The 12,887-nt window shown below is 49.5% G+C and overlaps 1 protein-coding gene and 1 long non-coding RNA gene across 3 annotated transcripts in view; one reads left to right on the top strand and one right to left on the bottom strand.

Moving 5' to 3' along the window:
* bun (TSC22 domain family member bunched) overlaps positions 1–12,887 on the bottom strand; it is a 315,510-nt gene that overhangs the window by 38,233 nt on the left and 264,390 nt on the right. The gene's annotated exons all lie outside the window — the stretch shown is intronic.
* Positions 9,914–12,013, top strand: LOC139761127 (uncharacterized). The gene is made up of 2 exons (XR_011715462.1): positions 9,914–10,064; positions 10,175–12,013. It is a non-coding gene; the product is annotated as an uncharacterized lncRNA (long non-coding RNA).

The following is a 12,887-nucleotide window of genomic DNA, read 5'->3' as shown; positions in this document are numbered from 1 at the left end:
ACAAGACACATACTTCACACACACACACACATACATATATATATATATATATATATATATATATATATATATATATATATATATATATATATATATATATATATATCCCCATGATGTTTCTAATGACAACACATCGTGAAATCTACAATCTAAAGGAGAGATGTTAAACATGGCCTAACGGACGTATAAGAACAACGACAAAAATTACGACACTTTACGCAATCGAGGAAGCAGCGATAACAACACAGTTTATTACCAATTCAAACACGAGAAAAAAAAATAATAAACGTAAAATTACGAATGTGGAATCACGGCAGACGATCGGCGCGAGTTGCCAAATGCCACTACTAACGGGGACACACACAAGCAAGTTTAATAATAACGGTGTGTTCAGCCGCTGCCTTCAACAACCAAAAGGATATATATATATATATATATATATATATATATATATATATATATATATATATATATATATATATATATATTCATATATATATATATTCTTTCTTCTTTCTTTTAAACTATTCGCCATTTCCCGCGTTAGCGAGGTAGCGTTAGGAACAGAGGACTGGGCCTTTTTTGGAATATCCTCACCTGGCCCCCTCTGTTCCTTCTTTTGGAAAGGAAAAAAAAAAAAAAAAAAAAAAAAAAAAAAAAAAAAGCGAGGGGAGGATTTCCAGCCCCCCGCTCCCTCCCCTTTTAGTCGCCTTCTACGACACGCAGGGAATACGTGAAAAGTATTCTCAATCCCCTATCCCCAGGGATAATATATATATATATATATATATATATATATATATATATATATATATATATATATATATATATATATATATATATTTTATCTTGCTTTGTCGCTGTCTCCCGCGTTTGCGAGGTAGCGCAAGGAAACAGACGAAAGAATGGCCCAACCCACCCACATACACATGTATATATACGTCCACACGCACATATACATACCTATACATTTCAATGTATATATATATATATAAACATACACAGACATATACATATGTACATAATTCATACTTGTCGCCCTTATCAATTCTCGTCGCCACCCCGCCACACATGAAATGACAACCCCCTCCGCATGCGCGCGAGGTAGCGCCAAGAAAAGACAACAAAGGCCACATCCGTCTGCTTCCTGGAGCTACCTCGCTGACGCGGGAAAGTGCGATCAAGTATAATAAACAAATAACAAATCTTTGAATCAAGTCTGCATTATTTTCCCCGCCATTTCAGGACACAAGACCTCTGTACAAAATGGCCGTCACCTTTTTAAAAAAGACATTACATCCAACGCACAATAATACTGTCCATCTGGCGTACAATTAATCTGGGCCAAATTGGGATCACACATCCCCCAATTCAGGAGGCGGCGAGTGTGTCTCTGACCTCTGGCTTGAGTAGACAGTTATTTAAGAATAATGAACGAGAATAGACAGACAGATATATATATATATATATATATATATATATATATATATATATATATATATATATATCTTTTTTTTTCTTTTAAACTATTCGCCATTTCCCGCGTTAGCGAGGTAGCGTTAAGAACAGAAGACTGGGCCTTTTTTGGAATATCCTCACCTGGCCCCCTCTGTTCCTGCTTTTGGGAGAAAAAAAAAAAAAAAAAAAAAAAAAAAAGAGAGGAGGATTTCCAGCCCCCCGCTCCCTCCCCTTTTAGTCGCCTTCTACGACACGCAGGGAATACGTGGGAAGGATTCTTTCTCCCCTATCCCCAGGGATACCTGGGGATAGGGGAGAAAAGTTCCTAAGTACAAAATTGTGATCCTTTCCAATATATATATATATATATATATATATATATATATATATATATATATATATATATATAGAGAGAGAGAGAGAGAGAGAGAGAGAGAGAGAGAGGACCGTCGGGCGCATCGCATCGCCTACTTCAACGGGCTGCGACACACTTCCGAGTGTCGGGACTTGCGACGCCCGAGGTGCAACTCGAAGCAATTCCCCAAGTCATCCTTAACATGACGAATATAATTGAAAAATAAAATCGTCGTCGCTGAAACTACACGAGAGGCGATACCTGCTAACTACCTAATTAGCGCGTCTTAGTTACAACATAAAGCTAACTACCTAATTAGCTATCTAGTCTATGTTCTTAACTAATCAATCTACTATCTCTATGCTCTTAACTATCTATAATTAGTTACTGCTATTACTATGCTACACTTGTTAACAGCCTCGCTAGGATCCACCTATATATGCCTGACATCCTCTGTAATTGAGCTGCGAGTCTAGGATCGAACCGGTTACCATGCTGCTGATGACCCTCGGTGCCCGCCGCTCGGCCGCACTCCATCCAGTAAGGCAGCTTCCAGACCACTGGAAACTGGAGTCACGACAGAGGGAAAACCCGTGTGTTGACACCCGACTGGAAATCGCCATAACAGAGGATAAATTTCTGCAAATTTTTTATGTGGGAAGAAAATGGGATGTGGCGTACACGGGGAATGCGTTCTCAAAGCCTGGCAGTGGAATGGAAAACGTAATGCTCTTCCAGCTGACCAGGCAACACTGCAATCATGCAAGGCAGTAGCTTAACGAGCGGCAAGTGGCGTTTCCATTGGCGGTAGTTAGGGAAACGACCAACGATAGGGAGCAAAAACCGAAGTAATGTCTATAGAAGAAGGGAGAAGAACAGAGGGGGGGCAGAGTGAGCGGCGCACAGAAAATGGAGAAGGTAAGCAGGCTATCTTAACCCTGGGCAACCCACTGACACTCAAAAAAAAAAAAAAAAAAAAAAAATGAACAACAGTTTAAAACAGGAGTATAAAAAACGGCGAGTACTTCATCACGCAAGGACAAAATATTCGCGCGATCAACGTAACTGTTCAACTGTGTCTGAAAATAACATGGCTGCAGCACCAACCGAACGTGAATCCCAGTTTTTAAGGAAGTGTCTTTAAGACATAACTGTGTCGCTGTTGAAGGTCGCACAGTGAACCTAACAGCTTCCTGGATGCTGGGGTATGATAGGAGGCTGTGCAACACGACCGTTTTAATTCCGTATTATTTCAAGAATACTACGATTCTTGGCAACGTCGCAAAAAAAAAAACAAAAGAAAACTGTCTATATGCAAGCTTATAATACATAAATAACATATACTGTCTATATGGCATCTTATATATAATTTCAAATACAATCATACAATATAGAATGCTATACTGTCTTCGTGCCATCAAGCACTACAATCATATAATCTACATATACCATCATATAATAGTCTACACACCATCATATGGTCAATAATCATATACCGTCTTCATACCATCATATAACATATATAATCCTATATTGTCCACATGCTCTTTATAAACAAACGAGGGTAGGGAACCATGACTGGGGCATTACCTGTCTTAACCACAGAACGAGAGAGACTTGTAGTGGTGCTTGAAGACAAGGACATGGCTGGCTTTACTGATGTAAACGAGGCTTACCTGGTACCTGTAGTGATGGCTCTATTCTGTGACATTTTACTTCTTGGAATCCGACTACGACTGCTATTACTACTAATGTGAGAATCAGGCTAGTTCTGCTACTAATACTACTATTACTAGTATCTACAAATCTCAAGGCGTCAGGCCTAGACTTGGACATTCGACAATGCTCTTTAACACCTCCTCCCTACTCCAGGTCAAGTGGTGTAGACATTCGAGAATGCTCTCTAACACCTCCTCCCTACTCCAGGTCAAGTGGTGTTTGGGGCTACACCGTCTTCCACTGTGGTGCCACATACCCTCAAAGGGAGCCCCCGGTGTGGTGTGCCACAGCAACTAGTCTCTCCTTCCCACCCTCAGACCTTTCGCATGCCAGTAATATATACCCCGCACCATGACAGCGTTTGAGGCACCGCCCATCCACAGCACGGAACACCCAAGCCAACGTTATAATCTCAAGGCTGCAGCCAAGGAAAATGACACACAACTGCACCTCTTCCATCCACTGTCTCAAACGGGAGGAGATTTTTAAAGTCAACGCTGTTCATACATCATCGTAAAACTGATCGAGGATCGAGGCTGGGACATAATCCACAAGGGGACTTCCAGCCATCCACTAACAGCGTTACGTACGATGTATATATCAATGCAAGGGACACGAGGAAGGTATGGTGGGCCTCCGTGCATTTCATTCCACCTGGACCGGCGTTCAGCTGCGGTGCTATGGGGGGAATGTAAACAGAGCCTGCGCGGCGGTGGTAGGTGACCACAGGGTAGTGCTGCCGCTACCACTGTGGCACTGTGGTTCATATGGGAGTCGTTGTGACGTCGTGGTCAGGGGTCGTACAGTCTTGCGCAAAGGTCGTCCCGTCGAGGTAAGAGGTCACAGGCGTCGTACCGTCGTGGTCAAGGGTCGTACCGTCGTGGTCATGGGTCGTACCGTCGTGATCATGGGTCGTACCGTCGTGATCCAAGGGTCGTACCGTCGTGATCCAAGGGTCGTACCGTCGTGATCATGGGTCGTACCGTCGTGATCCAAGGGTTGTACCGTCGTGATCAAGGGTCGTACCGTCGTGATCAAGGGTCGTACCGTCGTGATCAAGGGTCGTACCGTCGTGATCAAGGGTCGTACCGTCGTGATCCAAGGGTCGTACCGTCGTGATCAAGGGTCGTACCGTCGTGATCAAGGGTCGTACCGTCGTGATCAAGGGTCGTACCGTCGTGATCAAGGGTCGTACCGTCGTGATCAAGGATCGTACCGTCGTGATCAAGGGTCGTACCGTCGTGATCAAGGGTCGTACCGTCGTGATCAAGGGTCGTACCGTCGTGATCAAGGGTCGTACCGTCGTGATCAAGGGTCGTACCGTCGTGATCAAGGGTCGTACCGTCGTGATCAAGGGTCGTACCGTCGTGATCAAGGGTCGTACCGTCGTGATCAAGGATCGTACCGTCGTGATCAAGGGTCGTACCGTCGTGATCAAGGGTCGTACCGTCGTGATCAAGGGTCGTACCGTCGTGATCAAGGATCGTACCGTCGTGATCAAGGATCGTACCGTCGTGATCAAGGATCGTACCGTCGTGATCAAGGGTCGTACCGTCGTGATCAAGGGTCGTACCGTCGTGATCAAGGGTCGTACCGTCGTGATCAAGGATCGTACCGTCGTGATCATGGGTCGTACCGTCGTGATCCAAGGGTTGTATCGTCGTGATCAAGGGTCGTACCGTCGTGGTCAAGGGTTGTACCGTCGTGATCAAGGGTCGTACCGTCGTGATCATGGGTCGTACCGTCATGATCAAGGGTTGTACCGTCGTGATCATGGGTCGTACCGTCATGATCATGGGTCGTACCGTCGTGATCAAGGGTCGTACCGTCGTGATCAAGGGTTGTACCGTCATGATCAAGGGTTGTACCGTCGTGATCATGGGTCGTACCGTCGTGATCATGGGTCGTACCGTCGTGATCAAGGGTCGTACCGTCGTGATCATGGGTCGTACCGTCGTGATCAAGGGTCGCACCGTCGTGATCAAGGGTCGTACCGTCGTGATCATGGGTCGTACCGTCGTGATGGGGCATTAGGTGACCCATTACTGATGAGTCATCAGTGTAATCATGTTAATTAAAAACTCTGCATCTTAATTATCTACGCATCTTAATCACAAGGTAAAATGGAAAACATTATCAATAATTAATGAGGCTGGGCCGTGAGGTATCTTAAAACTAATGAATGAGGCGAAAAAAAAAAATCAGATACATTATAGTAATACATGAGGCAAGACAGTGAGGTAAACCTGTATACAGGAATGAATGAGGCAGGGCAGAGGTAAATCATGAGGTAGGGACAGTGAGGTTAGTGTTAAGGCAGGAAACAGAGAGAAGTTATGAGGCATGAGAGTGAGGTAAGTTATGAGACACGAGTGAGTTATGAGGGCAGGGGAGTAATCTTTGAGGCATGAAAGCGAGACACGTTAGGAACCAGGACAGCGGTGTTAGGAGGCAGGAGAGTGAGGCAAATTATGAGGCAAGCCGATAAGGATTAAGTGCTAATGGCAGGAAGAGTGCGTTAAGTATGAGGCGGGAGAATGAGGTGCGTTGTGAGGCGGGAGAGGAGGGAGGCAGTGAGGGTGGGGAGGGGGTAACATATACGCCAGCACAATGAGGCAACTTACGCCATGATGTCGTAGTACTTCTTGTTGGAGAGCGTGATGGGCGTACGGCGCCCTGGAGTGAGGTTGCCTGGGGTGCGCGTACCTGGGGTACACGTACCTGGGGTGCGGGTACCTGGGGTTCGAGTACCAGCCCCACCACCGCCGCTGCCGACAACAGCCCCGCGATACGCGTTGGTCATCATCTTCGCTACACTCACACACGAACGAACGAACAAGCCTTCTCCTAGACTCTGTTAACAGGCAACGGGGCTCTCTGTTAACGGCCGACGATGCGTGGGAGTCAGGCAGGTAACAGGTCTCTCTGTTAACGGTCAACGATGCGTGGGAGTCAACAGGACTCTCTGTTTAAAGGCCTTAGATCCGTGGGACGGCGACAACCAACAGGACACACTCTGTTAACGGGCTAATCCTACTTGTGGATGATCCCAGTACGGAAGATCTACAAGAGACGGAACAGATGCCGTTGGCAACAGATACCGTTGGCTGGTGGGTGGGGTAACTAACCCCCCCCCCACCTACCCACCAACATATTGATAATACTCGTCTGTGATAAAGACATGGGTCATCTACGCAGCGTTACACAGTCACGACACGTCATTTAGACAGTGTGACACAGCCACGGGTTCAGCGCGACACAGACACACAACACCGCTATACGCATAAACAATCTTCGTTAAGTCATTGTCAACACGTGATCAGATATCGAAAACTATTTTTAAAACGTATTCGGCGATTCCTCACAATATCGGGGTTACTGGAGGCGACACAACAACAAGCTGGTAATAGGAAAACTAATAACTAGTTTGCTGAAACGATGGTTCTTACTATCATTAAACTACTTTACTGAAGACAACGATCGTCTTTTCTACAATCACGTGTGTTTAAGTCGGATGCGACCCCCAGCTTACACCGTATGCAAGCGTTCAACGAAACATCCCAAGACATTTAACGAGGCACCTAACTCGCGTTCGCCGACTGCCTTTTTCGAGAGGCATTTCCGTGAGTCAGTGATAAAGTATTTCCAACTGCGCTTTACCTCGCTTATCTTATCTACGTATCTACTGCCGTTATCTCGTGCATCAAGTACCTTCCCAATACATGCACCAAGTCACGAGTGAGCGGGGCCTGGTGCGCGTCCCAACCTTCTACGTAGTAGATCATTCTGAACCGAGAATGACTGACAGACTCTCTCTCTCTCTCTCTCTCTCTCTCTCTCTCTCTCTCTCAAGCCACTGTTGCTCTAACACAGTCCAATGCTACACCCACAGATGGGTATATCTCTACAACACATTGTCTACATGTGCACGGGGACGAGCCCCTACGTAAACCTAGTCTTATTCTGAGCTTTTATGACTACACACGGACAACCCCCCCGCTCTGATTTTCTTCTTCACGAAGCACAAACGGAAGGCAGCCACTAGCTATCCGTCTACCTGCCTTCCACGAAGCCACTGACTGACTCCCCTACCTTCCACCGCTCCTCCACCACAGCTCCCTCAAAAATGGAGACCGCGATGATCACCAACCAACACTCCCGACTTCCAACAACGCCTGGGGGGGGGGGGGGGGGGGGTCGTCGCAAGACTAGCAATCGCTTGTTTACCCGTCATTAGCGAACGGGACATAACTACGAAAAGGACCTGTTCACCAGCATAACCTATAGCCAACAAAGACGCCAGCAACTCCCCCTCTCGTGAGCACGCCTCCGGGCCCGTCAGCACGTCGGAAAGGAAGTCCGAGCAGTTGCGACGAGAGGAAATTAGACATGACGAGGGGGTTCGAGAGGGAGCAAGCTACAGGCGTTCCCCCACCCCGACATGAACACGACATTTATCCTTGAACAATCACACGCAAGACAACTCCCACACACACACACAGGTAAGGTGTTTCACAACACACTGTTCTAGCGGACGTCCCCCTTCTACCATATTTCTGTGGTGGGGAGGAGTAAGGAATTCGTCCAGTGAGGGCGTCAGCGTGCAGCCCCAACTTGCACCGTTGGAGCCACGCCTCCATAGACAACCCAATCACCCACCTACCATTCGCCACATCATTCTTAAACCATCCGAGATACAGTTGCGCCCTCCCTTCCCCACACTGTACCCGACCACACCAACACGTCCGAGGCTTCCTCAAACCTACCCTTGCCTCACTCTCCCGTCCTGCCAAGTCTGTAGCTGAGGTCCGCCCCTCTCACCCAGCAATGCTCGTGAGCAACAACGCCTCGACCCTGTGATTCTGCAACAGCCTCCCCGTTAACCCCCACACCAGCCAGCGGGTCCACATCATTCCAGCCACCCTCCTCTTCCTCCTCCTCTTCTGATGATAACCTTCCAGTCCTCGAGGCCTTCCTGCCTCCCGCACGACCCTCCCACCTCCTCCTGCCAGTGTTTACACCCAGCATCCCGCTCTCTCACGGGCGCTCCCGCTGCCAAACCAGTTTTTGCGGCGCGGGGGCAGGCGTCGTCTTGCGTGCACCACGCCACAAAGAAGACATAACACTACCACCACCACAACCACAAATACTGCGTCACAGCCCATCCTACCCATGGGTAAAGATCAGGTTTTCCTTTACTCACGCTGGGCAAGGCCACAGCGAGGGCCTTCCTGTGCTACTATGTCATCCGACCCCCGTGCCACAGTCACTACATCCACATTTTTACACGGTGTAAATGATCATAATTCTATCACTATTGCGACATCTCTTGGTCTCCGTTTCCGACACGAGGAGGGGGCCCTCTCTCACAAGCCACCTACCACCTTCCTATATCCATTAACTGAACCTACTGTACGCTCTAGGCCTCCTTTCATATGACCATCTCAAGGGACACTTAATCTACAGCCAGACGGATAACAATATGATCGGAGTGTACAGGTGTCCATGCTTACCAAAACACGGTCGCGATATAACACGACATCTGTCCGCTCGATATGGCCATGACGGCGATCGGTCGCTGAGTGTTGTGTTCTCCCGTCAGAACCTCTCCTACTACCGCACGTGTGTGTGTGGGTGGGTGTGTGTGTGGGGCGGCAAGGACCCTCACTCACACTGTTGGTAGCCACCCGCACACACGAACGCCCTGACGCCGGTGCATACACAACTAAAACCCCTCTGGATCGAAACTAAGTCCCTTCCGCCGCACAAGGCCACAAGTCTTTTCCCTGCGCCACAACCGTGAGACGGTCGTTAATAATTTGGATATACTAACAACCACCACCCTCCTCCCCTCCCCTCCCGCTCAGCCCGCCACCGCACCAACCCCCCCCACAAACCCCCTCTAGTCTCACAAGGCCAACCCATCGCCACCACATGTACTACCCAGTAGCGCTCTCCACACCGCTCGTCCTCACAGACAAAGGAATGATCAACGTATGATGATGATGATGATAAAACTGGCTTAATAACAGTAGCTAAGCTTTGGAGCATCTACAGATAATACAAGACAGGCGAGGGGTTCCGACACCTGGGGAAGAGGAGGGAGTTTTAAACACGGCGTTCACATATGGCTGGGATGGGGATATTAATTTCAAAGCCCTGTGTTACACTGGATGGGTTCGATGCCGTTGGGGCGCCGAACTGCAACTAGGGGACGAGGGATCCTCGCATGGATAGAGGTGTTGGTGGCCTGGAACGGCCCAGGACAGCGGGACTGGGTGCAGTGGTGGCTGGAGGTGCTCCCGTGGCGACTATTCTGGCCCAGGACAAGTACACACGCGCTCGGCCCGTCACGCGAGCAGAGACGAAAATTTAACTCACATTCCTGATAACCTTGTGGAGTACAGGGGCGAGGGGCTGCTGTCGGTTATGTTATAAACGACAACGCACGCGTGGCGAGGAGGATGCTCGATTCACTGACCACGAAGGTACGACCCTTGAGCCACGACGGTACGACTCCTGAGCACGACAGGTACGACCCTTGAGCCACGACGGTACGACTCCTGAGCACGACAGGTACGATCCTTGGGCCACGACGGTACGATCCTTGAGCCACGACGGTACGACTCCTGAGCACGACAGGTACGATCCTTGGGCCACGACGGTACGATCCTTGGGCCACGACGGTGCGACTCCTGAGCACGACAGGTACGATCCTTGAGCACGACGGTACGACTCCTGAGCAAGACAGGTACGATCCTTGAGCCACGACGGTACGACTCCTGAGCACGACGGTACGATCCTTGGGCCACGACGGTACGACTCCTGAGCACGACAGGTACGCTCCTTGAGCATGACGGTACGACCCTTGGGCCACGACGGTACGACTCCTGAGCACAACGGTACGATCCTTGAGCACGACGGTGCGACCCTCGTGGCTCAAGGGTCGTATAGTCGTGGCCCAAGGGTCATACCGCCGTGCTCAAGGGTCGAACCGTCGTGGCCCCAGGGTCGTACTGTCGTGCTCATGGGTCGCACCGTCGTGGCCCAAGGGTCGTACCGTCGTGTTCACCCTTTAAAACACCCAGAGGAACTGGGTCTGCACCAGTCATACGTGACCACTGGACGTCTACTAGTGAGGTCAAGCCAGCCGAGCAGGTCAAAGGGGGGGGGGATGGTTGTCCATGACCTCACCCCACCCCCCACTACTGAAGGGCCTCACCCCACCCCACACACCCCCCCAACAATCGAACTGGTGCTACTCAAGATACGGTTATCATCACAGAGCCACTCACGGCCCAGGGAATCACTCACAACACACACCACCCCACCCTCCTCCGTTCTCCCACACCTGAATGTACCCAACCTCCCTCCCCCTCTACACACCTGGTCGCAAACACACACCTGCACACGTCACCCCAACGCCCCACACACACGTACACAGCATGCAACACACAACATGCACTAACACACGCACAGTCACCCCAGCGGTAAATAATTAACATAATTAGTAATTCAAAATTTCGCATAATTCCCCGGCAGTTAGCTAGAGTCACGTGACCCCCCCCCCCCAAACACCACTAGATGTTTTGAAATCGCCCGCTTGGGGACGCGCAACTACAGTCCAAGTGATGACGTGGATAATTAGGTAATTAGAGAGAGGACAGCGCAAAGGTGGTTGGGTACAGCAGACCATCACGCTCTTAAAAGACCATTTCTTCTTTTTTTCATTTTCTTACCATAAAAAAAAAGATAATTTCAACGATCACTGTTATCTATGTTATCTCTATGGCACAGTGTAAGACACAGCGGACACAGGGCTACAGACTGGGGCTATATACAGGGCAGAGTGCTCGTGCACCCAATATGGTCGTCTGTGGACCACAGTGCACTCAATATGGTCGTCTGTGGACCACAGTGCACCCAAGATGGTCGTCTGTGGACCACAGTGCACCCAAGATGGTCGTCTGTGGACCACAGTGCACCCAAGATGGACGTCAGTGGACCACAGTTCACGTGATGACTGTCGCGAGATTAGATACGTCACAGGAGGACTGTGCGTTTGGCTGCTGTTTCCGACCACGGTAAACAGACGCGAGGACCTCCAGAGCTGAGGCCAGCGATGCCACTGTGTGAGGCAAGGCAACAAGGTGGAAGGGAGGGAGGGTCTCTCTCTCTCTCGTGGCCACGGGCACCACCGCATACCTCGCCCATTCATTCTTCCCTACAAAATTCCCTTTGCAGTATATTCACCCAGTCATTCTTCCCTATAAAATTCCCTTTGCAGTATATTCTCTCTATCATACAGGCGTGGTCCTCTATTGGATTTCTTTTCTTCGACGGTTGATATGATGTGGGGAATGGTGGGGTGGGGGAGGAGCCTTCTGCTTTACTGTCCTGTCTCACAGACCATCTGGTCTTCTGTTTACCTGCCCTTCGCATGGCCTTCGCACGTTACTCCCACGTACATGACAGACCTCGCCCAGGACAGGACGCACCACTTGCGAAAATCATACCAATATCTATGCACGGGGAAAACAGCGCGGGGCGTGGACGTGAACGAGACGCGCTGGGGGGAGGACACTACGGCATCACCCACCTCCCTCCCTCGAGGCGTCGACGTTGGGGAGGATAATGTATAAGGCAGGGGGAGACGGGGAGAGACGTCAACATGTGTGTTCCGGTATTCGAACCGGTTCCTTAAACAATGCGTCGCTGCTATTGATAGGTCGAGTCTTGACCCCAATAACCAACCACCACACACATCACCTTCCACTTACAAACAGCCCTTCATGCACCATAACAAGGCACGAGGGAGGATAAACATTTGAGAAATTACGTAATCCAGGCTTTCTAAACGTAAGAATGGACTAATACGCACCTCCATCATAACACTATGATACTTCCTCACGAAACACGAAAACGCACCTCCATCACGACACTTCCTCACGAAACACGAAAACGCATCTCCATCGAGACACTTCCTCACGCAACATGAAAACGCAACGCCAACAGCACACTTCCTCACGAAACATGAAAACGCACCTCCATCACGACACTTCCTCACGAAACATGAAAACGCACCTCCATCACGATACTTCCTCACGAAACATGAAAACGCACCTCCATCACGATACTTCCTCACGAAAACGCACCGCCCTCGAGACACTTCGACACGGCCTCGCGAAACACGAAAGACACACACGCACGCAGGGGGAGAGGAACGCACTGGACACCACGTGACCCTGAGGTGCGGACGGGCGAGACGAAAAAAGTCTTCAACGCTGTGCGTGAATCGATATGAGGAGGAAAAAGTGGGAGGGAGGGACTGACTGACTGACTGGAGACGGTGACG

This window comes from Panulirus ornatus, chromosome 39 (assembly GCF_036320965.1).
Source record: "Panulirus ornatus isolate Po-2019 chromosome 39, ASM3632096v1, whole genome shotgun sequence".
NCBI classification, from domain to species: Eukaryota; Metazoa; Arthropoda; class Malacostraca; order Decapoda; family Palinuridae; genus Panulirus; species Panulirus ornatus.
The sequence above is the reverse complement of the archived record's forward strand: the minus strand, read 5'-3'. Positions and strand labels throughout refer to the sequence as shown.